The following is a 27,146-nucleotide window of genomic DNA, read 5'->3' on the forward strand; positions in this document are numbered from 1 at the left end:
ACCCCAGGACTTAAGGAAACTGAGGCAGGAGATTGTTGGAAATCTGAGACTGGTCAGCACCACAGAGCAAGACTGATTAAACCCAACACAGATAGGATGGTTGGTTCGTGACTGATTCCAGCATGTAGGAGACTAAAGAAGTTGGGTTTGATGCCAGCCTGGGCTACAGAGTGAGACCACCCGGCCCAACTCAACAACAAGGAAAAACACGTGAAACACAAACAAGAAAAGTAGATCACAGTGGCACACACTTATAATCCCAGAACTTGGAATATTGAGACAGGGGTATCTGAAATTCAAGGTTACCCTGCCTCCGCCTCACTTCTAGGTTGAGACCCTGTCTTCATGCAGGGACAATGAGAACTAATTTGCATCTTCACCAGCCATGTATAAGGATTCAACCCCCATCCCCATCCCCCTAGCCCCCCACCCCACCCCGTCCCCAACCCACTGAGTTCTTGCCAGGATCTTCAAGCCCCAAGTCCTCTTCTCACCCATATACTTTCTGCATAACAGATTCCCCATGAAAAGCATAGAGAATTTTATGGGCATCAGATTCTCAGACTGGTTGACCTGTAACTCACTGTGTTGACCAGGCTAGCCTCATTTGCAGAGATTCCCCTGCCACTGCCTCCTGAGTGCTAGCACTGTAGGTGTCTACCACCATGCCCAGACTCACATAGAGTTGAAAAAGGGTGGGACCAGTAAAATGGTCAGCAGGTAGAAGTGAGGGTCACCAATCCTGATGACCTGAGTTCTATCTTCAGGACCCACTTACCTGAAGTGAATACCTGAAGTGAGCCCCAGTTATGCCAGTTCCTTGGGGTAAACTTTAGTAACTTGGGGGACCCAGTTACTCTTCAAAGGGCCTCTAGACACAGATTAGATCTTCAAGTCTCCAGAGCCCCTGCCTGGTTCCCACAGCTCTGATCTGTCCATCTCACTCTAGTCAGCAGATCTCTGCCCAGACCATGATACACTTTGTCCCCAAGACTTTCAAAGAACCACCAGACATTGAGAGCTGTTTGTGGCCTTACTGAGCCCAGTGGCGACTTCTGCAGGCTGAAGTCTCTGGGGAGCATTCTTTCCTAGAATCACAGAGATAAGGCCAGCCCTTCAGTTCTTTCCTTCTCAAAGGCTGGCTGACTGCTGGGTGCTGGGGGCTCCTCTCACTGCCTCCTTCTGTGACAATGCGACTCCCCACAGTCCTGTTTCCTGGTGCTTCCCAGTCCTCTCTGGATAATGACCTCCTTACTCTCCAGATGGAAGTGACAGGGTTGCCTTAACAAAGCACACAGGCTGAACTGGCAGGACCTTTTGTGTGGGTGTGTGTACACTCCGAGCTGTGAGTCCGGAGCCTGGGATCTGCCTGTCTGACTGCCTGCAAATAACAATAAAATAGAAAAGGCATGGCAACCTGACAAGATATTTGAAAATATCTTGTCATCCACACAATAAGGCCGTGAAATGGGAGCCTTTATTATGCCTCTTAAAGCCAAATGATCCAGAAGGCATCTAAATCTAGACATAAACCACACTGATAAGGCTAAACTGCTAAAAATCCATTTCTCTTGTTGGGGCTTGGGGTAGGAGAGCAGTAATTGAGAAAGGTTCTGAGACAGGGTTTATTTGTGTAGCACTGATGTCCTGCCCTTACCTCCTGAGTGCTCCTTGAATGGCCCGTGCTGCCACGCCTACCCTTTCTTCTGATGCTCAGATCCAGGTTATTTCCTGTCAATCAAAACAAGAATGCTTAAGTTTTTGGGTTTTTTTTTTTTTTAAGATTTTATTTATTATATGTAAGTACACTGTAGCTGTCTTCAGACACTACAGAGGAGGGAGTCAGATCTCCTTAGAAATGGTTGTGAGCCACCATGTGAGTTTCTGAGGAACCGCCTCAGAGGTACAGAGCTAAACAAAGAATTTTCACCTGAGGAATATCAAATGGCTGAGAAGCACCTAAAGAAATGTTCAACATCCTTAGTCATCAGGGAAATGCAAATCAAAACAACCCTGAGATTTCACCTCACACCAGTCAGAATGGCTAAGATCAAAAAGTCAGGAGAAAACAGGTGCTGGCAAGGATGTGGAGAAAGAGAAACACTCCTCCACTGCAGGTGGGATTGCAAGTTGGAACAACCACTCTGGAAGTCAGTCTGGCGGTTCCTAATTCAACGTTTTATGCTTATATTTTACATTGAGATGTATTTCTGTCTCCTACAAATGGCAAAGATGCTTAAAAACAGAAATCACTTTTATAGAGAGCATGGTGCTCTAATGTGCCCCCAATTGGTGTCCCCAATATGCTTAGTCCCCATTTTCTTCCTTGTTTCTCATGATGTGCATTCAAAACAAATAAATAGAACAACAACAGCAAAAGCAAACAAACAAAACCTTAGTTCATGATGGGGCCACAAAGACAGGCAGTGCACGCTGACAGACGCCAGCCCTGGAGACGAGCCACATTCAGTCCCTGTGTCCTGCCAGGTACAAGGAGCACCCCAGCTCCCGGAAGTCATCCTCTGGCTGCCACCCTTGCTTCCACATCTCTTGGACACAAACACACACACACACACACACACACACACACAAACACACTCAAAGCCAACAACCAGAAAAATTTGTTTTCTGCTGGGAACGGTAACACAGACTTGCAATCCAGCATTCAGGAGCTTGGGACAGGAGAACATAGAGTCTGAGTCCATTTTGTGCTGCATAGTAAGAACTTATCAAAACAAATAAAAAACACCAACAAATAGAACACCTGCAGTGTGCATTATAACAATTAGTTTCAGCCAGGAGGTGGTGGCACACGCCTTTAATCCCAGCACTTAGGAGGCAGAGGCAGGTGGATTTCTGAGTTTGAGGCCAGTCTGGTCTACAGAGTGAGTTCCAGGACAGGGCTACACAGAGAAACTCTGTCTCAAAACAAACCAAAAAAAAATTAGTAAGTAGAAATGTTGCTTTTTTTTCCTTGTAATTTATCTTATGAGAAAAGCGTCTTATAAAACTGCAGAAGTTGAGGGAGCAGAATGGGACTCTGGGCAGTTAACTGTTTTTCTTTCCAAATGAAATAAAAAAAAAGAATGTAGCATTTTAACCACAAAATATAATATTTTAACATGATAGATGTTATTGTTTGTGTCAATATTAATTGCCAGTTATGAGAATGGCAATAGGATTTATTTAAATGCAAAAAAAACCAAACCAACCAACCAATCAACCAAAACAGAAACAAAAACAAAAACAAAAACTCATCAAAAAGCACTGCTATGTCCCATTCCCAGTTTTCTGAGGAACTGCCTCAGGGATACAGATCTAAACAAAGAATTTTCACCTGAGGAATATAGAATGGCTGAGAAGCACCTAAAAAAATGTTCAACATCCTTAGTCATCAGGGAAATGCAAATCAAAACAACCCTGAGATTTCACCTCACACCAGTCAGAATGGCTAAGATCAAAAAGTCAGGAGAAAACAGGTGCTGGCGAGCATGTGGGGAAAGCAGAACACTCCTCCACTGCAAGTTGGATTGCAAGTTGGTGCAACCACTCTGGAAGTCAGTCTGGCGGTTCCTAATTCAAGGTTTTATGCTTATATTTTACATTGAGATATATTTCTGTCTCCTACAAATGGCAAAGATGCTTAAACACAGAAATCACTTTTATAGAGAGCATGGTGCTCTAATGTGCTCCCAATTGGTGTCCCCAATATGCCTAGTCCCCATTTTCTTCCTTGTTTCTCATGATGGGCATTCAAAACAAATAAATAGAACAACAAGAGCAAAAGCAAACAAACAAAACCTTAGTTAATGATGGGGCCACAATGACAGGCAGTGCGCGCTGACAGATGCCAGCCCTGGAGAGGAGCCATGTTCAGTCCCTGAGTCCTGCCCAGTACAAGGAGCGTGCCAGCTCCCGGAAGTCACCCTCTGGCTGCCACACTTTTGTCCACGTCTCTTGCACACACACACACACACACACACACACACACACACACACACACATACAAACACACACTTAATGCCAACAACCAGAAAAATTTGTTTTCTGCTGGGAACGGTAACAGAGACCTGCAATCCAGCATTCAGGAGCTTGACACAGGAGAACATAGAGTCTGAGTCCATTCTGGGCTGCATAGGAAGAACTTATCAAAACAAATAAAAAACAACACCAAATAGAACACCTGCGGTGTGCATTATAATAATTAGTTTCAGCCAGGAGGTGGTGGCACACGCCTTTAATTCCAGCACTTAGGAGGCAGAGGCAGGTGGATTTCTGAGTTTGAGGCCAGCCTGGTCTACAGAGTGAATTCCAGGACAGCCAGGGCTACACAGAGAAACTCTGTCTCAAAAAAAACCAAAAATAAAAAAAAATTAGTAAGTAGAAATATTGCTTTTTTTTTTCCTTGTAATTTATCTTATGTGAAAAAAATCTTATAAAACTGCAGAAGTTGAGGGAGCAGAGTGGGACTCTGGGCAGTTAACTGTTTTTCTTTCAAAATGAAATAAAAAAAAGAATGTAGCATTTTAACCACAAAATATAATCTTTTAACATGATAGATGTTATTGTTTGTGTCAATATTAATTGCCAGTTATGAGAATGGCAATAGGATTTGTTTAAAAACAAAAAAACCAAACTGACCAAACAAACAAACAAACAAAAACAAAAACTCATCAAAAAGCATGGCTATGTCCCATTCACAGTTTTCTGAGGAACCGCCTCAGGGGTACAGAGCTAAAAAAAGAATTTTCAACTGAGGAATATCGAATGGCTGAGAAGCACCTAAAGAAATGTTCAACATCCTTAGTCATCAGGGAAATGCAAATCAAAACAACCCTGAGATTTCACCTCACATCAGTCAGAATGGCTAAGATCAAAAAGTCAGGAGAAAACAGGTGCTGGCGAGGATGTGGAGAAAGAGGAACACTCCTTCACTGCAGGTGGGATTGCAAGTTGGTACAACCACTCTGGAAGTCAGTCTGGCTGTTCCTAATTCAACTTTTTATTCTTATATTTTACATTGAGATGTTATTTCTGTCTCATACAAATGCCAACGATCTCCAGGAGGTGGCGGCAGTGAGCTACTAGGATGATCAATCAGTTTTCAGAGGCAGTCTGGTCATTTTATCTTCATTCCCAGAATCAGCTTGCTACACTTTCTGGTAGAGAGGATGCTCACTGAAGCTGCCCGGAGTAAGGACTTCTGCTCCCCTATATTTGCTCTAACTGCGCTACAGTGCTCAGAGAGGATCCAGTCAATTTACCCAGAGGGGATCTTTAGTTTTCCACGATTGACAATAGGATTCATTTCAATCAACTGAACCCACAGCCTGTAATGTATGAGCAGGCAGATGCAGGTGCAGACTCCCCAATTATCTCTGCCTCTTCTGGCTGCTGTGGCTTAGATGATAGCAGTTTCTTGGGGATAGGAAGCAGGATTTATTTATCTTATGTATATGATTACACTGTCACTGTCTTCAGACACACCAGAAGAGGAGGGCATCAGATCCCATTACAGATGGTTGTGAGCCACCATGTGGTTACTGGGATTTGAACTTAGGACCTCTGGAAGAGCAGTCAGTACTCTTAACTGGTGAGCAGTCTCTCCGGCCCATCTTCTTATACACAAAGTCCTTGGTTCTTGTCCACCTGATTAGGAAGGCAAGTTTCGTGATGGGCCCTGGGCCTTGTTTCAGGGTTCTCTCTGAATCATTGGTGGAATTGCAGTAAATGTTAAAGCAAACAAACAAAAATCCCCTGTAAATGCTGGGCTGCCTGAGCCCAGCGTTTAAAACTTGAGGGGCTTGTGGACCCCGAGTGTTCTACCTCTATCACTTCAATCGCTTTAATACTTCTTTTGTTTGTTAGTGTTTGTGACAGGGTCTGCATATGGTCTAGAACTAACAGTGTAGCCTAGGTTGGCCTCAGCCTCCCAAGTTTTGAGGTTATAAACATGAGCCACCACACCGGGTTGATAACTCCTTTTGAGTGCTCATAGTAAGGAGATACACATAGTTTAAAATATAAAGTACACCAGGAAGATCTAAGCAACAACTCGTGACAAATCGACACCTTTACAATGAAATACATAACTGTAGTAAATCACATAGGTTACTGTCCTAAATGATTTCAGATGATGTTTAAGATAAAAAACACTCCATGGTTTTGCCTACAGCCCAATTTCTGTCGAGGTCCCCTCCTCTCAGATGACACTAGCTACTGTCCAGTTGACATGAAAACTAACCAGGATACAGTGATCCCAGCAGACAGCACAATGTGCTCAGAACAGTTTCATTTAATTTCTCCATTTAATTGTCTGCCAACTCAGAAGTCTCTCGATCCTACATGCATGGGACAGTCCCTAGGCTATCTATTCTGGTTGTGGGACTACTTGTCTATACTTAAATAATTAACACATATCAGCATAACTTTAGTTCATAGCGATACTGAGTGTGGACTGCAGGTGAAATTCTGTATTCTGTGAGTTTGAGACCAGCATGGTCTACAGAGCAAGTTCCAGGGCAGGCAGGGCTGTTACACAGAGAATCCCTGTCTTGGGAGAAAGAGAGAGAGAGAGAGAGAGAGAGAGAGAGAGAGAGAGAGAGAGAGAGAGAGAGAGAGAGAGAGGGAGAGAGGGAGGAAGGGAGGAAGGGAGGAAGGGAGGGAGAGAGAATGGAAGGGAGGAAAGGAGGAGGATGGGAGGAAGGGAGAGAGACAGAGAAACAAAGAGACAGACAGACAGACATAAGACCACAGTGGACTGAGCCCACCACATTCATTTTCTTCTTGGTTCAGGCCCTTCTAGGTTAAGCACATTTTCAAACAAAAGTTAAAATCAACATGAGAATCCCCCCACCCTCTCTCCTTTAGAGGTGTGCTCTTTTGTGGCCTGAGTCATTGCATTTCAGTCTCTCTGGCTGCCTGTGAATCAAGATGTAAAACTCACAGTTCCCTGTCCAGCCCCAAGACTACCTGTAGGCTGCCATGCTTCCCAGCGTGGTGACCTTGGACTGAACATCAGAACCTGTGAGCCACCCTCAATTCAATGTTGTCCTTCATATGAGTTGATACGGTCATGGCGTCTCTGCACAGCAATGAAATCCTAACTAAGACAGCACTCTATAATAAAGGCGATGTTTAAAATATGGCGACCAATAGTGGATTTCAATAAACAATAGTGAGACAACTGCTTAGTCATCTAGCAAAAAGGATTAAATTTTGTTTCATGTTTCACATCATATAGGAAGATAAAGTCCCCGAGGCTCAGTGATCTCAGTGATCTAAGTGAAAAAAGGGAAACCATGAGATTACAAGAAGAAAACTTGAGTAGTTCTATTGTTACCTTGTTGCAGGGCTTGGGTTTCTGACACTGATTGGAAGTCGAGTTTTAGGCAAAGAACAGAAATGCTATGAGTAAACACCATTTGCACAGCACGAATCGCTTACAGAGTCTGGGTCTCTGACCTACCAGATTGCCATTTACGATATAGATCAGAAGGTTCACTGTGCCTATTATAAAAAAAAAAAATTAGAAGTGGAAGTGGATGTGAGCAAATAACGTTCAGAGACACAGACATAGCCACTGATGCATAACAGCCCTCACATGTGACACACACAGCCGCTGCTGTGTAACAGCCTTCACATGTGACACACACAGCCGCTGATGTGTAACAGCCCTCACATGTGACACACACAGCCGCTGATGTGTAACAGCCCTCACATGTGACACACACAGCCGCTGATGTGTAACAGCCCTCACATGTGACACACACAGCCGCTGATGTATAACATCCCTCACATGTGACACACATAGCCACTGATGTGTAACAGCCCTCACATGTGACACACACAGCCGCTGCTCTGTAATGGCCCTCACTTGTGACACACACAGCCGGTGCTCTGTAATGGCCCTCACATGCTGGCATGTCCTCTGTCCTCCTCTGTCCTTCTCTCCGTCCCCCTGTGCGCTTGCACTCAGGACTGCCCACTCACTTGGTCCTCACCACCAGTCCTGTGCTCTGTGCAGTAAGCAGTGGTGCCACTCTCCACAGCAAGGTCTTGCTCATTGTCTCGGCCAGGTTTAAGCTCCAGGTCTTTCTGCCTCCCCCGTACATGAAAGGAAGTTTAACAAAGAAGAATTACTCCCACATAGTTGGTGAACAGCTGTGGGTTCATCACAGGAAAGAGGAGGAAGATGAAGTGAAGAGAGAAGGAGAAAGATGAGAAGAGCAGAGAGACGAGAGAAGAGAAAAAAGGGATGAGAAGAAGAGAGTCTAAGTCTTGCTCCCGTCCCTTAATTCCTCTGTGAAGGCAATGTGCTGGAATCTTCTACTCAACATTGTTCTATGCCGCCTACTAAAGCAGTCATCCTGTGGGACAGGGGTGGTGGACTGCTCTCTCAAAACCTTATGTGAGCCCCTAAGTCCACACCCTAGCACCTCACCAAACAGAACAAAATCTGATTTTGTGATTTGCTGTAGGAATTTTTTAATCCTCACCTGGGGTTTCAACCCCGACTTAGACCATTGAGTTCTAGAAAGAAGGATTAAATTTTGATTTAATTTAATTTTGATAAAAGACACACACAACCTTTATATTGACAATAAGCTTTAAACAGCACAAGAGCAGGGCAGACATCTGCCCTCTATGCTGTTAGAATCTACGTTCCTATCGATAACCCCGAGTTATCACTTGCTATGTCTCATTTTGCTGCTCTTAACCCCAATCGGCCATGTTCTCTTTAACACACCCATAGCCCACAGCGTCTTCTTCCACTCTTCCTCTTTTTCTCCCCCTCGTGGTTCTTCTCCATCCCTGAGCCTTGGAATGTTAAACCCCAACTATGCCTCTTCTGCCCAGAGATTAGCTGTCAGCATCTTATTTAACAATCAGAGATAACTTGGGGGCAAGGACACATAGTGTCACTTGTGCTAAGTGTAGACTCTCTCTGGGACAACCAGGTCTGGGCGGGGGGGGGGCAATATTAGCATTAGAATATAAGCAGTATCAGGACACCAAACAACAATCATTGCTAAACATTACAGAATACTTTGAATACTAAATGCATAATTTTGGATATAAATGTTAATGAAAACACAGTCTACTTACGTGGATGTCTTATGTTTGAGCAGAAAAAAGCAAATGACTCTGAAATGTTTTCTGAACAGGACAAGAATTTAGGACTTTCAGAATGTTCCACCCCAAAAGAATTTGAGTTTCTTCAAATGTGGACTGATGAAACAGATTTGACATGGCAGGAAAGCGTCTGCCTCAAATGATTTTTGTTGGTATTTGTGATTGTTTCACTAAATAAGGTTTCTAAGAGTTGCTATTGGTTTTTAATGTATAAAATCCCCTGCTTGAGAGCTACAAAATACACCCAGATTCAAACTGACTCTGTGGTTGTTTCTGTTTGTCACCGATGAATCCTTTCCCACCTGAACTTTGAAGATCCTCACCCGAGGGACTCCCATACCCAACTGAGGTGGTCTGTGACAATCTACAATGCTCAGTGATCAGCAAGAACTGGGTCCATTTCAGAGGTCCTCAAACTTGAGGATACTTTACAACCACTTAGATGATTTGATAAATCAAGCATACCCAGGCATCTTCCCAGAGTTTCTTGCTTTCTTGCTGCAGTGGGAATTTGTGGTTTTTATAGGTAGACAGAACACCCTCAAGTGTTTGAGATTTCTAATTTATTGGGTCTTCTGTGGACCAGGCAAACACTCTGCAGCCTTTCAGGGTTTCTGATTCAACTGAGGGGCCCTAGGGTTTTCCAGTGCCACACCCTCCTTACAGCTTCCCCACACCTCAGGTCAAGGCTAGGCCAAGTTCCATTCTCCATCTTCGTTCTTGGAATGTACTGGACAGATAGTCACCTGATCCTCTGGAAAGTCCTAGACAGAGTTCAAATTCACGTCTTGCTTGCTAGCTAGTAGATTTAAAGGTTGATATGCTTAGCCAATACGTTTGAATTGTAACCTTGCTGATATAACCTATACCCCTAAAAAGTATAAAAATTGCTTGTAATAGCCATTTGGGAGGTTGCCTTCTTGTTACTCGCCTTGAGGGTTGACCCCGATGCTCTGGAAAATAAACCTCTTGCTTTTGCATCGATCTGCATCTCAAAATAACTACCACTAATGGAGGGTTGTGGTCCTACATAACAATTCAATGGTAGAACTGGGAACGTGGGGTTCTTAGTTTCCAGATGAGACTGCTGCTGGTGGCTCAAGGACAAGGATAGAATAAAGAGGAGGGAAGTGCCTCAGTATAATGCTACAGCAGTAACACACTGCATTCAAAATACTGTACAGCTGGATAGAACACACTAGTAAGTCTGTTAAAATGTCAGGCTCGAGGATGCCTGGGAGAGGGGAAGGTGATTCCATGTCACAGGACAAAATGCTGTAGTTAGAAGCAGTGTCATTATCTTCTTCCAAAGTCAACCATTTCCTTTTGAAGACCAACTCAAAAAAAAGTCATATTTCTTTAAATAGGACTGGGGTAAACTATTTATCTTTATTGAGAGATCAGCAATGTCAAAGAGAGATATTTCAATGAAAGGTTAGAATACAAAAGTTACTTGAGATGGCCCAGGGTTACCCAGTGAGACCTTGTCTAAAAATTTTTGTAAAATAGTGAATATTCAATGTTCTGAAATTGACAAGTTTCTCTGATAATCTTGTCAGTTAAAAATGTTTCAAGTTACAGGGGAGGGGACAATGACAGGTGTGGAGATGCCACACTTCACCAGGAACTGTAGCCTGCGACTCCGATGGAGACATGTTTGGGCTTGTACTCTGGCTACCTGCTCGTTGCACCATATAATGGAGCTGCCAAAGACCAAGGGAAGGACATACTCGCCTATTCCTCAAAGGCCTCTGGGTTATGGACAGCCTAAATGCCCTTGGTCTTGGCTGCTGGAGGACTCCTAGTATGTTTTTTTTTTTTTCTGCTACCATTGCCTTATAAGTTTTTTTTTACTTTTTATTTTTATTTATTTATTTATTTTTGTTTTTGTTTTGTTTTTTTCGAGACAGGGTTTCTCTGTATAGCCCCGACTGTCCTGGAACTCACTCTGTAGACCAGGCTGGCCTTGAACTCAGAAATACACCTGCCTCTGCCTCCCAAGTGCTCGGATTACAGGCGTGCACCACCACTGCCCAGCACCTTATAAGTTTAAAGGATGGAAGTTTGCCTGCCAACATGGGAGGGGGTGAAGAATATTTAAGTGTTTCATATGGTGGTGTGTCTAGGGGATCCTATGACAGACTTTCAAGAATTCTTTCAACAGCAGAGGGATAGCTGCTGTCTTGCCTCCTCCCTCCCCCCTCCCCCCACACCATCTTCTTCCTTGAAGACTTCCTGTGGATGTTAAGGGACATCTTTACTTTATTGATGCAAGGATGCTGGGAAGGCTTACTAAGTGACCCCTGTAGGACTTCTACCCTATTAACCAACTAGAGTCTGACATTCCAATTTTATTTCATGATTTTAGGCCAAGGCATGTTAACATTAAAAAAAAGTAATGATGAATTATTTTGTTGTTGGCATATTATTTTTAATAACACCCTGTGATTTTGTATGTCGTGATATTCTGTGGGGGTGGAGAACTCTATGGATTTACTTAACTAAACCATTTCTCTCATCTTGAATCTCTGCAAATATAAGTTGAGTTTGTCAGTTCGGGCTGCTGGAAAAACTACTTCCTTGTGCCCACATATAAAAAGAAGTCACTAGCTCTCTGGACTTTCCTTCTAAAAGACATGAGTTCTACTCATGAGTATGCCTCTCTCAAGAGATAATCACTATCCTGAAGTAGCAACTTGAAATATCATTACATTAACATTGGAATTCCATAGACACTTGTGGGGCACACAGGTGTTCAGTTGATTGCAGTAATCGCGTCTTGTTTTTTGGCTGTTGTGTATTCTCTAGTACCTGAAGCATAATGTCTGTTACACAGCAAACTTCATCAAATGTTTATCAAATACACAGATTCATAAACAGCCACAACTCTGTTCTGTTCTAAGTAACTTCAAGAATGTTAAAATTCGCTGGGCAGTGGTGGTGCAGGACTGTAATGCCAGCACTCTGGGAGGCAGAGGCAGGTGGATTTCTGAGTTCGAGGCTAGCCTAGTCTACAAAGTGAGTTCCAGGACAGTCAGGGCTATACAGAGAAATCCTGTCTCAAAAAAACCAAATCCCCTCCCAAAAAAAAGAATGTTAAAATTCTATGCTCTAAAACACAAAAAACATTTGATGTCTGATTTTCTGATCTGGGATCTGGATTTCAAATCTTTAGTCTCTAGATGTTTTATTTATTCCAAGGGAAAGTCACAAAACCTTTGTTCTATTCAATTTCCAAATGAACTTTAAAAATCCTATTATAGCCAGCTGTAGTAGCACACATCTTTAATCCTAGTACTTTGGAAGCAGAGGTAGGTGATCTCTAAAAATTCAAGGCCAGCCTGGTCTATACAGAGAATTCTAGGAGAGCCAGAGATATGTAAGGAGGCCTGTCTCAAAACATATCATATTATATGATTTTCATTGATTTTACCGGTCTTTTAACTTCTCACTTGTCACTATGTTTTTTTTTTTAAAGATTTTTATTATTTATTATATGTAAGTACACTGTAGCTATCTTCAGACACTCCCAGAAGAGGGCATCAGATCCCATTACAGATGGTTGTAAGCCACCATGTGGTTGCTGGAATTTTAACTCAGGACCTTCCGAAGAGCAGTCAGTGAGACATCTCTCTAGCCCATCATTATCTTGTAGAAAGAATATCTTGTGTGTTGCATGGATACATCACCTGTGAACTAAAAAGCCTATGGCCTGTAGCTTTTGCAGGAAATATGGGTGGGAATCAAGTAGAGAGAAAGGATTCTGGGAGAGAGCCAGGAGGGAGATTTGCCAGGAAGATGTGTTGAGACAGACATGATACCACAGGTAACCAGCATGTGGCAGAATGAAGCTAGGATAAATGTGATATTTTAAGTTATATCTAGTCAGAGAGGAGCCTAGCTATATAGCCAAGGTATTTGTAAATTTATTTTGAGTCTGTGTCTTATGTCTGGGAGCAAGGGGGTGAGAGGAAGAACCAGGAAAAGTTTTGCCAATGGCACTTTACCCAGAAACTCCATCCACCCACCCACCCCCACCGCCAATTACATTAGCGTGGGTGTAGACTGTTGGTCAGACATGCCTCACTTCTGTCCAGAAAAGGCCAGTATTCCTGCCTATGCTCTTTCTCCCTTTTTCCAGGTAGTACAAACTAACAATGAAATCATCTATAACCTTATTTGTATCATGGATCGCCCCCCTTTTTTTAGATTTATTTATTTTATTTATATGAGCAAACTGTAGCTGTCTTCAGACATACCAGAAGAGGGCATCGGATCCCACTACAGATGGTTGTGAGCCAGCATGTGGTTGCTGGGATTTGAACTCAGGACCTCTGAAAGAGCAGTCAGTACTCTTAACCGCTGAACCATCTCTCCAGTCCCCCATGGGTTCTTTAGAACATGGAAGAAGGTGACAGATCGCGTCTCAGAATAGTATCTTAAGATACACAGTTACTTTAAAGGGAAGAAATTACATTAACTTTATGAGAACACTGAGTGAGTGTATTGACTGCTATCTTTTGCTGTGATAAAATAACATGACCAAGGCTTGTGATTCCAAAGGGATAACAGTCTATCCTGGCAGGAAGACACCGCAGCGTGTGGCAGGCATGGTAGCAGGAGCAGGGAACTGAGAGATGGTATCTTCAAGGGCAAGCCGGAAACAGTGACACACTGCAACAACTGCATGACTACAACTCTCAAAGCCAGAAGGAATGAACTTCCCCAACAAGGCTGGACCACCTTCCCAATCATTGCCACTGTACAGCCTGGCATTGTTTGTTACCTTGACACATGCTAGAATGATCTGAAAGAAAGGAACCTCAAGTTTAGAAAATGCCTCCATAAGATCCAGCTGTAAGGTGTTTTCTTAAAACATGATTGGGGTGGTGCCATCTCTGGGCTGTTCCTGGTTTTTTTAAGAAAGCAGGCTGAGCAAGGCAGGAGGAGCAAGCCAGTAAGCAGCACCCCTCCATGGCCTCTGCATCAGCTCCTGTCTCCAGGTTCCTGTCCTGTCCTGACTTCCTCCCATGATGGGCTGTGATGCAGAAGTGTAAGCTAAATAAACCCTTTACTCCCCAACTTGCTTTTTGGTCATGGTATTTCGTTGTAGCAATGGAAAGCCTAAGATAATAATTAACTTGGAACCAAGTGTTCAAATACTCGAGGCTATGGAGGGAACATTTCTTCTTTAGTGTGTCACAGCAAGTTAGCGATATAACATGCCGTACTCTGTAGCCTCATCAAAAATTACTCCCCAAACCCAGCAGGTAACTATCTCTTGGTTTCTGTGGGTTAAGAATCTAAAACCAGCCTACCTAGGTAGTTTTGGATAGAAACTCTCACTCATTGTTTTTTTGTTTTGGTTTGGTTTTTGGTTTTTTGGATTTGGTTTTTTTGAGACAGGGTTCCTCTGTGTAGCCCTGGCTGTCCTGGAAAACTCACTCTGTAGACCAGGCTGGCCTCTAACTCAGAAATCTGCTTGCCTCTGGCTCCCAGAATGCTGGGATTACCAGTGTGCGGCACCACCACCCGGCCTCGCTCAGTGTTAAGGAAGGAGACAAACAGTTGTTCAATCATCTGGAGGTTTGATGGAGAGAAAGGTATCAGCGGGCCTAAGTTCTCTGTCACTTTGAGCTATCCACAGACTTGCCCTGTGACAGGGCAGCTGACCTCCCCAGTACCAGTGCAAGTGTTCTATGTGCGGGCACAGAACCCACAAAATTTTATAATCTTACCTGTAAAATAGCATCTAATCACTTCTGAGATGTTGTGTACACTGGACGGGGATACACAAGCCTGTGAGTGCAGGGAGCTGAAATGACAGGTTCTCTCTTTAGGGCTGCTGTCCAGAAAGTGACTGTGATGTAGGCGTGCAAATGAGATCTAGAAGCTGATCTGGTAATAAACACGAGGAAAGATGCTAACCGTTGGGACCCAGCGTGTCTCGGTGGTTAAGGGAACTTGCTGCTCTTCTGGAGGTCCTGAGTTTGGTTCCCAGCACCCACAGTGCACAACTCACAACTGCCTGTAGCTCCAGCTCCAGGGGATCTGACGCCGCCTCTGCAGGGATCCCACTCCACCCCCAGCCACGCACCTACAGGTGCCACACGCCTGCACAGGCAGACACACACAGGCAGATATGCACAGGCAGACACGCACATACATATGGATGAACAAATGCTAAGCATGTGTTATTTTAAAAAGTAACCCAATTAATTCTTTTTAGGTCATTTTCTTTTTTGTTTTTGTTTTATATCATGTGAGGTAGAGGAGGTCTTTCTTGGTAGCCTAGGCTAGCCTGGAGCTTGTGTAGGCAAAGCGAACTTTAAACTCTTGGCAATCTTCCTGGCTCATTCTCTCAAGGGCTGGAACTACAGAACTGTCCTATCAAGGCTGTCTCTCTCTTTTGCCTTTTTTTTTTTTTTTTTTTAAGGATTTACTTAAGCTGGGCGGTGGTGGCACATGCCTTTAATCCTAGTACTTGGGAGGCAGAGGCAGGAGGATTTCTGAGTTCGAGGCCAGTCTGGTCTACAGAGTGAGTTCCAGGACAGCCAGGGCTACACAGAGAAACCCTGTCTCGAAAAAACAAACAAAAAAAGATTTATTTATTTATTATATGTAAGTACACTGTAGCTGTTTTCAGACACACCAGAAGAGGGTGTGTAGTGAGCTACCATGTGGGTGCTGGGATTTGAACTCAGGACCTTCGGGGGAGCAGTCAGTGCTCTTAACCACTAAGCCATCTCTCCAGCATTTTCGTTTGCTTTTTGATACAGGTACCTCAGTATGTAACATAGGCTAGTACTAAACTCATGATCTTCCTGCTTCAGCCTCTTAAGGGCCGGAATTGCATGTGTGCACAATGAAATATTGCATTATAAATAATTCTGATGTAGAACTGTAAATACAATGATTATTTATTTATTAAAACATCTGTGGCCAGGCAATGTTGGTGCACATCTTTGATCCCAGATTTGAGACACTTGCAGAAGCAGGCAGATCTGAGTTCCAGGCCAGCCTGGTCTATAGAGGGAGTTACAAAACAGCCAGAGCTACACAAAGAAATATTCTTAGAAAAAAAAAAAAGCCAGGCATGGTGTTGCACACCTGTAATTCCAGCACTTGGGAGGCGGAGGCGGGCAGATTTCTGAGTTCAAGGCCAGCCTGGTCTACAGAGTGAGTTCCAGGACATCCCAGGACTACACAGAGAAACCCTGTCTCAGGAAAAAAAAACTCAAAAAAACCCTCATACCCAAACACATTTTGACTTTGGAGCTGGAATGTGGCTTGCTTGGTAGGATGCTGCCCTACTGTGTGTGACGCTTTGGGTCTGAATCCCCGCCACATAAAACTATATTCCCAGTGCTCTGAAGATGAAGATTGAAGTATACCTTCAAGGTCAGCTTCAACTACAAACTAGAGACTAGCCTGGGCTATATCTAAAAAGATTGTCTTCTACTTGTTAGCGTCACAAATATTGCTAATATTTCCATGTATCTCTGCCTAGAATCATAATTAAGACACGTCACAAAATTCAGCTTGTTACCTAGGATGCAACTTTGTCAACACAAATACTGATAACATGGCATGGACTTTTTAAGTCTGTCCATCGACTCTGTGAGATGATGGATCACAAGATGGCTTAGGGTACAAAACCACTATGTGAAGAAAATATATATCAACCTAATACAAGCACCTTCAAGTGACTGAGTCATTATTCCACACGGATAATATATGCGTTCGTCTATTTGTTATTATCAGACTTCCCCAATACTGTGTATATTTACTAATTGATTAGTATCTCGTCACTACTGACTTTGTTAGTAGTCCCCTCCCGCTGTGTCTATGTGTACATGTATGTTGATACAAAGTCTTGTTGTGGAGCATAAGTAGGCCTTTCACTCGATCCTCCTGCCTCAGCTTTTGTAGTGCTGGAATCACAGACATGAGTCACCAAACTTGGATTATGAAGCATGCCATGCCACCAGTAGGTAATAAGCCGGTCTTAATTTAGATCCAAGACACTTGGGAACTAAATTATGTTTCTCCCGGTGACTTTAAGTTTTTGCTTCAGTTTTTCAGTGTATGTGCCAGACAGTTTCCAGCTGGATTCCTGTAACTAAATCATAAATGGCCGAAATTACGTAGGACAAGTTTTAGGCATGTGAACGGACTTGTTTTCCAATGATGAGCATTTCGTCTTGCGGCCAACGCGGCGATCCATGCCCCACTTCCGGGATCTCTTCCTGAGTGGGAACAAATGCGCAGAATTTGGCCTGCTGGGGGAGCTGTCAGATTGGGGGCACCGGTTAAAAAAGCAACAGCTCCTTTTCAGTCTTGAGGTCCCACTGCAGCGGCTGTCCATGGTGGCAGTGCCTCCTCTCTAACCTCCCTAAGCAGCTCAGCCACAGAGCCTAAGTCAGCCAGGAAGGTTCTTTCCATTCTAACTCATGGACCCGATGCAGGGAAGAGGAGGTGAAAAAACCCATCAATCCCTGAGCTTCCCACAAGCCCCACCGATCATTGAACAGGACATCCCACCAATCCCTCACTCTGGAGGTCTCTGCCCTGAAAAGTTCAGCCTCCTAAGAAATCCTGTCTAAGCCTCGTCCTTTGTCCAGTTCCCTGTTGTCCACTCAGGGGAGCAGAGGCAGCCACCCATGCTGGATTCATCACTTTTCCTTCTGGATCTGTCTCCCCAACAAATCTCTTTTATGAGATTTGCCACCTAGCTAGCATGACTTTCTCACTGGAAGAAACCAAGAAGTGAGGAAGGAGCTGAGCTCTGAGCTCCGCTGGGGATACCCTCCCTGGGAGCTGTGGCACCTCTTGCTGAAGATGCTTCCTCTCAGAGCCCTGTGGTTCCTGGGCTCCGTAGTCCTGGGATAATTTTCCATCGCAGCAGGAAGACATACTGCAAAGTCACACTTTTCTTTCCTATATTAAGAGAACAGTGACACTGACTGGTGGGAGAATTCAGGTGGCTGGGTGTGTACCTAGTGTATACAAAACCCTGGGTTCAATCTCTAGTACTAAGAGGGTGTGGCAGGCGTGGCACTCAGAGCCATGTTGGGCTCCACAGTGGGTTCCAGGCTAGAATGCAATACAAGAAAAGTCTCAAAAATGAATCACTGTACACACAGTACAAAAAAGGTTGAAAGAAAAAGTCTGCAGTGGAATTAAAATATAGATGAGCCAGATACTAACCCAACAAATTTTATTATTGAGGTTTTTGTTTTTTGTTTTTGTTTTTGTTTTTTTAAAACAGGGTCTCACTGTCAGCTCTGACTGTCCTGGAACTCACTATGTAGACCAGGCTGGCCTCAAATTCAGAGATCACTCTGCCTCTGCCTCTGCCTCTGCCTCTGCCTCTGCCTCCTAAGTTCTGGGATTAAAGCTTTGTGTGGGTTTACAATTAGTTTTTTAATCCTGCTTTCAATCCTGAAAATGTTTCATCCACAAAACAGATAATAATCACATTTCCCTGGTGATCGTGTATGTAACAAAACAATGTTGAGAAATGGCTTGCACATTATTCCAGTTTTTGGTTTGTTTGTTTGTTTGGTCATTTTTTCAAGACAGTATTTCTCTGTGTAGCCCTGGCTGTCCTAGAACTTGCTCTGTAGACCAGGCAGGCCTTGAATTCACAGAGATCCCTCTGTCTCTGCCTCTTGAGAACTAAAGAACTAAAGATGTGTGACACCGCAGATCAGCCTGCTGCCCCTCAACAGACTGCTACTCCTGGGAACACAGCCAGTCTCACCTGATTTCCCATTCCCAGCACACTCTTAAACACTCTTAAAGTGGCTGTTTACACCACTTCCTTGAGGTGCTGGGGAATGCAGTTGCTGACCAAGTTTAGCATCTTGGACCTGAGCTCCAGTCGGCAATGCACCAGCTCCCCAGAGGAAAGCCATGAGGCTTGGGAACAATGCAGAGATAGATGCTGTCAGGCAGCTACTGGTGTTCAAGGCGGCGGTGGTGGTGGGTGCAAGTGGTGTTGGTGAAAAAGCTCTCAGGATCCCGATGACTCACCACTGCTTGGTCAAAGACCACGAGCCCACTATCCAGGATTCCTACTGGAAAGCAGCAGCCCTGGACTACAGAGGAGGCTACATCCTAAATGTGCTGGATACAGCTGGCCAGGATACCCGGCGGGCTCTGCAGGACCGTGCTTGGCAGTGGGTGATGGCCTGCTGGGCATCTTTGCTCTTGATGACCCCTCGTCGCTAGACCAGCTGCAGCAGATATGGTCCATGTGGAAGCCTCACCGCAGCCTCTGGTGCTAGTGGGCATCACGTGTGACCTGGTGAGCACTGCTGGAGATGCTCATGCTGTCGCTGCCACCGCAGTCCTTGCTCCCAAGCTGGGAGTCCCCTTAGTGAAGACCTCAGCCAACAGGCAGCAAAGTGTGGGAAGCCTTTGCCCTTGTGACTGTGAGATTCAGAGGCCCATGAGGCTGGGGCTGCGTCAAGCAGGAAGATCAGAGGCCACAAAACCATCTGTAGCTGTGGCTGCTCTGTAGCCTGAGGATCTCAGTTAATACAATTGACCCTTCTCTCCTGTTAAGGTGACAGTTCTCTTGTCATAAGATTCCCCCACTCACCCACCCACCAAGTAAGTTTCCACGGACATTTTTTTTTATTGTCATTTGGTGAGGAGTGTCCCTTGTTGGCTGTGTTCTGTGAAACTCTATGCAAAATTAAATAAACGTTCTCAGCATTCAAAGCAAAAAAAAAAAAAAAAAAAAAAAAAAAAAGATGTGTGACACCACCACCTGGCTATGTATGCCCTTTATGTTCAGTAATTTTCACTTTTAACTATTTTCAAGGCTATAGATGAGGTCATAATTTTCTGATTATTCTGTTAAGATGACTTTTTTCCACTTTTATATTTATTCCCATGGTTCATGGAGTTTTTCTTTGCTTGTTTTTAGTCTTTTATTTCTTCTTTAAGTAATACCAAAGGATTATGAATTAATTGGGGAAGTTGTCCACATTTTAACTTACATTGAAAATTTGTCTTAATTTAAGAAAAATCATAAACTGAAGCACACCCCTGGTTTGTTTCCTTCCCTGGCTAACCTACTATTTGCTGTTTAGGTCCGGCTGACTTTGAGTTCATGGAAGTGTGCCTGAGGCAGGATACACTGTGCTTCTCTAGAACAGAGGTGATGGAACATACCGCAGTGCTCAGAGATGTCATAAGAATAAAGCGTGTGGCCCGAACCTTACCACATACTTTCACTTCTTTTGCACCCTTCTGCAAATGCGTGTGTCTCCTGCCACCGTGACCTAGATCTGGGAGCTGGTTTTCCCGACCCAGAATTAAGTAGCTGTAATGGGGGGTTGTGTAGACTTTAACCTTCCTTCCTCCAGCTAGTTCTTGCTTCCTCAGCCAGCGGTGCGTGCTGGGGCAGTCCTGCTTCTCTCCCACCCTTTGTTCTGGGAGTTACCCTCATCCCTGCAAGCTAGATTTTGAGTTTCTTTCTTTCTTTTTTCTTCCTTTCTTTTTTTTAAAGATTTATTTATTTTTATGTATGAGTACACTGTTGCTGTCTTCAGACACACCAGAAGAGGGCATCAGATCTCATTACAGATTGCTGTGAGCCTCCATGTGGTTGCTGGGAATTGAACTCAGGACCTCTGGAAGAGCAGTCAGTGCTCTTAACCTCTGAGCCATCTCTCCAGTCCCGATTTTGAGTTTCAAAAGCAGACATGTTTGTTTTGTTTTCTAACCCTCTTGTGATAGCTAGTCTTGGTTGCCAACTTGACTACATCTGGACTTAAATTAAAAACAGAGGGCACAGCACTTAGGAACTGCTTAGTTTGACGTAGGAAGATCCACTTCTAACCCAAATCTTGAGGTAGGAAAACACATGCCTTTAAATCGGGTCATACCTTCTGGAAGCATTGATAAGGACTCGGAAGAGGGAAGTTTTTGCTCGTTGCCTGCTTTCTTTGCTTTGCTGGAAAGCCCGTTCCTTCCCTGGCATTACAGCCCACTCCTTCAGGATTCCAGCATCTACTGAAGACCAGCTGAGACATCCAGCCTTGTGGACTGACCAAGTTCTGGATTCTGGGACTTTCTGTTCATAGCCAGTCATTGCTGAACTAGGCGGACCACAGCCTGTAAGCCATTCTAATAAATTAGTATATATATATAAATATATATAAATAAAAGTATATATTCTATATATATGGGAATATATGTATACATACATATATACATGACTGTACATACTGACACATAGATTCATTTAAAAAGTTCTGCTACTCTAGCTAACCCTAGTGCATGTCTAACACACAGATGACAGGTCTTAGTAAATCACTGGTTCTCGAGTGTTTATGCTAACTCCTATAGATTTTGTCTCTAAGTGTGTGGAGAGAGATTGACACACACACATTTCTATGCTGGGGAGTGAATCTAGGGCCTAGAACATGATAGGCGTGTGCTCTACCACTGAGTCATATTCTGAGCCTGGTGACCTTTTATGTCTTGTTTTTTTCGAGACAGGGTTTCTCTGTGTAGCCCTGGTTGTCCTGGAACTCACTCTGTAGACCAGGCTGGCCTTGAACTCAGAAATCCTGCCTCTGCCTCCCAAGTGCTGGGATTAAAGGCGTGTGCCACCGGCCCTGGTGGCCTTTTTAAAATTATAGGATTATTCTCATAAGGTCAATCTTGAGGTGTTTCATATTCTAAGAAAAATTATTAGGTTTTGTTAATATTTGTGGTCACTTCATGGGCTAGGCTGAAAAATTTTAGAGACAGGGTCTCATGGAACTCAGGTTATCTACAAACTTGTGTAGTTGGTATACAGACACTAAAAACAAAAATTCACTAACTGATTAGTTATAAAACATTACTGCAAAATTATTTGGTATAGTAGTAAGGTTGGCACTTTACAATCAATATTTCTCCTTGGAAATTTTTCTATTTTTAGGAAATGCCCAAATTTCCATTTGGATATTTCCACTTATGATAATTTATTGTGGCATTTCAGATTTTGAAAAATCAAATAAAATGAATATCTATTAAACAAGAACCTTGAACCTCAAAGGAATCTAGTTCATCCTTTATTTCTTTAAAAAAATCATTCACTTGGCCTTGTTGGACATCAAAGGGAGGAGAGGCCCTTGGTCCTGGAAAGCCTTGATGCTGCAGTGTGGGGAAATGCTGGAACAGGGAAGCGGGAGAGGGCTGATTGGGGAACAGGGAGAGGGGAGATGGATTATGAGAGTTTTGGGGACAGGGAACCAAGAAAGGGGACATTTGAAATGTAAATAAAGAATATATCTAATAAAAAAACGTAAAAAAAAAAAAAGAACTACTTGTGCAGTTCTGGCACAAATGATATGGGAGTAACTAATCCCCTTTTAATTGGAACTAAGGTCCACCCCATGAATAAGTCTTGGCAGAAAAAAAAAATATTCACTTATTTGCATAAGTGTATGGAGTGGTTACATGCTGTAACTCCCTGTAGAGGTTAGAGGACAACCTTTAGGAATCTGTTCTTTCCTTCTGCTGTGAAGTTTTCACCAGAGAAGTCTGCTTCTCTATAAGTAAGTAAGTAAGTTTTCACCAGAGAAGTCTGCTTCTCTGTAAGTAAGAAGACAGGACTTACCTTGGTACTTCAGCATCTCTCTTGGGAAGGAAGGTGGGCCCTCCTCCCTAGTTGTAGGCATAAGGGCTTCTCTAAACCCCACTCGGCAGGGAAGCCATGGGCTGCAGCTTTTACCACCCAGAGACTGCACCTGTCCTTCAAGGCCCCACCCGCCTTTGAGGAGTCAGCTGGGGCGGAGGGTGGCCATGCAGCTGTATTGATCCAGACCTGGCCCAGCACCATGGGAAGATCTGTTCTGCCCTCAGTCACTTGCAGCTCAGCAGGTCAGCTAGGGTCACATTGCTCCAGAAGCTGGGAGAAGCAGTTAGAGGAACTCGGAAGAGAAGGAGAGAGGGGGCATTGCAACTGTTCACTGGCAGCCCTGGCTGGGTGACATCTGCCTGTCCCTTGTTCCCTAGTACTGGCTTAGCCAGAGGTGCCCAGCCAGCCTCCCTGCTGCCCATAACAGGTCAGAGTCTCAGATCTTTCTCATTTTCCCTCTCTTTCCAGCCTTTGGTCCCTCCATCCTCTGTCCTCCCATCTCCCTCCTCCCCCTCCCTCTGTTCCTCCCTCTGTCCCTCCCTCCCCCCCTCCATCCCTCCCTCTGCTTGAGACACTTCAAGCACTAGGCTCCCTCTTGCTCCCTTCTGATCCCTCCCCACTCTTCCCTAGTGACATCTGAACCTCGGAACCCATCTTTGGTCTTGTCTTCCTAAGTTTGTCCAGATCTCTGGCTGAGTGCTGGGCAGGCATCTGGGAGACCTGGTGCCTGCTCACTGTTGGAACTCTCTAGGAAAGAGTGGCCTATACTTCCTCACCGTGGCCTATTTCCTTGGGGAGAAAGGGGCCCTTATGTAAGGACTTATCTACAAACGCCACATAAAGGGGACTGTGTCTCTGAAATAACAGACATGTGAATGTCTGAGGGAAGGTATTTTCCAAAGCAGAAGAAAGGTGCTAAAGAACAGAAAAGTAGGACATGTGCTTAAAGGTCCTTTTACATGGGCTGGTAGTGTGGCTCAGTGGTAGGGCACTTGCTTGTATGAAGCCTGGGGCTTAATCCTCAGAGTGGCAAAAAGAAAAATTACAAAATGTAAAACAAAAGGAGAGACAAGGCAAAGTAATTCCAGGTAATGTCCAGATAGAACACAAAGGCACTTTTAAATAGTTTATACTTTTTTTGCCGTTTATTAATTTTTTTGAGATTATAATATAATTACATCATTTCCCCCTTCCCTTGACTTCCTTTAAATGCTTCTTGACAAAACAAATCAAATCATCCATCACATCTACTTTATTCCTGTCATCTGTGTTGACTCAATTATACACTATTCAGTTGTTAGCCAACGGGGCCTTGTCCTGCACTAGAGTGGATATTTGACATAGTTTAGAAATTGTCTTAAGTTCTTAAAAACACTAGATGGTCTGTAGTTTGTCATTGCATGTCATTAATATGAAAATTCTAATTCTTGAGTTTCTCTGAAGCCAGAGCCATAAAAGAGAGCGGGAAAGAGAGCACCTTCCCTCCCATGTTTTCCCCCGGTGCCCGCAGGACTCTGTCTCCTTCTAATCTCAAAGCGAGGTCACCAGCCCCGGCCCGCCTTTGGTGAGTGTGGTGGAGGTGCATGGGAAGGTCCACCCTGGTGAATCAACTGCTGTCTTTTAGCCAAAGGATCTTTGAACTGGGTCTCCTTAGTGGCTCCTTTTCCACATTGACCACAAACAGAAAAACACTCCTATCGGACCATCTGGTTGGTTGTACAAGTGGGTGTTCTGGGCTCCGGGAAGCCAATCCTGAGCCGCCCATTGTCCTTGTCTTCTGGCCCAGGCTCCCTTCCAAGTCCATGCCTCACCTGCCCGGTGCTCCCTGGCCCGCATCCTCCCTGCCGCCCTGCTCAGGCAAAGAGCCTTCTGCTCAGGCCCACTCCTCGACTCCTGGCAACATCTGCCCTTGCAATAGAAAAGGGAAGGCGGGGCCTGAGAAAAAAGACCCCGAGAAGAAAGTAGCCAGTGAGCCCCCAATAAAGGGCAGGGTGCCATTAGTGAAGGTGGAGGAGGTCACAGTGGAAGAGGGGACAGCCGCGAAGCCACCTGACCCCGGTAAGAAGGGACCAGCCTGTGCTGGGGTGCGGTCAGGTGCTCTGTGCTTGCCCTGCCCACGAAGGGTTTTATTTAACTCCTTTTTCATTACTGGGTATTGGAAATTCAAATTCTCATTCTTTCTCTTCCCCTTCTCCCTCTCTCCTCTCCTCTCTTCTCTTTCTCCCTTCCTTCCTCTCTTCTCTTTCTCTCTCCCGCACCACTCTGTATCGTGAATGCACTAACTCATCCTCCTAAATCTCTAAACGCAGGTGAAGAGCATCTTCCCAAAGCACTCTTGGGGACAGACGTGTGGCAGCGAGCCTGCCTGTCCCTGGCAAGGCTCTTGCTTCCTTGCATCTAGGGTCTCCCAAGAGCTCTGGGTAGATTCTTTTGAGACACAGTCTCACCTTGTACTCAGGCTGTCTCCCAAGTGCTGAGATTAAAGGTGTGTGCCACCACACCTTCGAGAAAAGATGACACTTAGCAAAGTTATAGCGGTGCACACCTGTGATCCCAAGTCAGGCACCTGGAGCAGGAAGATCGCGAACTGGCTCTGAACAAGCCCCAACTACACCAAAATCCTGTGTCCAAATGGGGATGATGGCGGGGGTATTTTAAACCTTAATCAGAATAAATGAAAGGAGCCTCTCCATTGGATGCCACCTGCCCAGCCTGAGTCCCGGGTGTGGCTTGGGTGCTAATGATGCCCATTAAAAGGCTTTGATGCTGTGGTTAACTAAGTTACCAAAGCACAGAGATACTTGCGATAAAAGGCAAATGGAGAACCTTGCCTTCATTCTGCTCAGAGTCTGGCTTCCCACAGACCCTGCTACTTGGTAGATAGTGCTAACTGATGTAGCTGCTATAAAAGAAGACTTGGTGACAGAGTGTGAGCTGGGTTGGATGTCTCACACATGCAGTTTTGTTATCGTTGCTTGGCTACAGAAGAATATAGTGGAACCGTGAGAACACACTGCGGTGTGTGCTCCCTTCTCTTTGAGAACGATGGACCCCAGGCCTGGGGTGTGGGGCACGCCAGTGTTTGTTCTGTTCCTTGGATTTTCATTTCATTCCATTTGGTTCTCTCCTTGTACCTATTTGTACAGCTGTCCCAGCCTCGGCCCTCAGTCCAACCCCGGCCCCTTCTCCAGCAACAGATACAGCACCATCGTCCACCATGACTGCCGGTGTCATTCCTAAGACTTCTGCAGGCACCACCAACCCGAAGAGGCTAGGAGGCTGCTGGCTGAGAAGAGGCACCTGGCCAGAGAGCAAAGGGAGAAGGAGGAGAGGGGGAGGAAGGAGAAGGAGGAGCTGGAGAGGTAATCTCCCTCAGACAGGCCCTGCCCCCAGAGAAGGCCTGGAGCCTGGTCCCTCCTGCTCCCCTCCAGCATGTGGAGAGTACAGTCCTTTGCCATCCTTGGTTTACTGATGTTGAATATGGAGCCCAGGGCTTGTCTGTGCCAGGCAAACACTCTGTCATCTGAGCCACATCCCCAGAACTATGTTTAAAATCAAATTTTCTTCTGAATAAATAGCAACATATCAACGCGGATAGGAAAATGTTTAGGGGTTGGGGGAAGTTCTATCTAATCAAGTAGTCACATTCATTTTAAGTAGCCTTTTCTGTTCTCTGAATGCTTTGAGCAGGTATGTACAGACACACACACATACACACACACACACTGATCCATATGTGCAGATACTGAACACACAAGCAAGTCACATAAAGAGGCTGCGCAGATGCGTATGGTTTCTTCTGTTATAACGCCGTCTGCTGCCTGCATGCGCCTGCAGCCTAGGTGGTGTTCCCTATGACCGGCTGACTGGGGGCAGTACGACTGGGGCCTGATTACTAATGGCTCTGCACGTTATGCAGGCTCCACCCAGAAGTGGGCAGCTGCAGCCTTACAGGGGACAACTCTGAAAGACACTGGTAAGGGGCCATCTTCACAGTGGGAGGAACTTCAGGTAGGACACATTATGGTAGAAGGGGAAATGGCTAGTTAGTTTCTCAACTAGTTACTGACTCATGAGCAGTAGCCCACTGGACTAGCCGGAGGGTGAGGGCCTTGGAAAAAGCATGACTGGAGAATTGGTTATAAAGACATCTGGGGAAGAGAAGTGTGTGGAGGGATCTCTTCAAATGGGCAAAGGACGTGAAGATGTTGTGTCCCCTGTAAACGCTCATCAAAGGTTACTTCAGCTGAGGAGGAGTTCAGCAATCAAGCAGACAGCAGTCTGTTCTGTGGATAGTAAGCTGTTTTCTCAGCTACAGCTGCTGTGGTGCACCAGAACTGCCAACAGCAGAAACTAGGCGCTG

General features: G+C 44.7%; 2 pseudogenes; both read left to right on the forward strand.

Annotated features, from left to right (window-relative positions):
- Positions 1–18,977: 18,977 nt before the first annotated feature.
- LOC127674133 (GTPase ERas-like) lies at positions 18,978–19,668 on the forward strand (annotated as a pseudogene).
- A 3,279-nt stretch (positions 19,669–22,947) lies between these two features.
- Positions 22,948–27,146, forward strand: part of LOC127673527 (ensconsin-like) — a 266,418-nt pseudogene continuing 262,219 nt past the window's right edge.

The sequence above is a fragment of the Apodemus sylvaticus genome, chromosome 23, assembly GCF_947179515.1.
Source record: "Apodemus sylvaticus chromosome 23, mApoSyl1.1, whole genome shotgun sequence".
In the NCBI taxonomy this organism is placed as follows: domain Eukaryota; kingdom Metazoa; phylum Chordata; class Mammalia; order Rodentia; family Muridae; genus Apodemus; species Apodemus sylvaticus.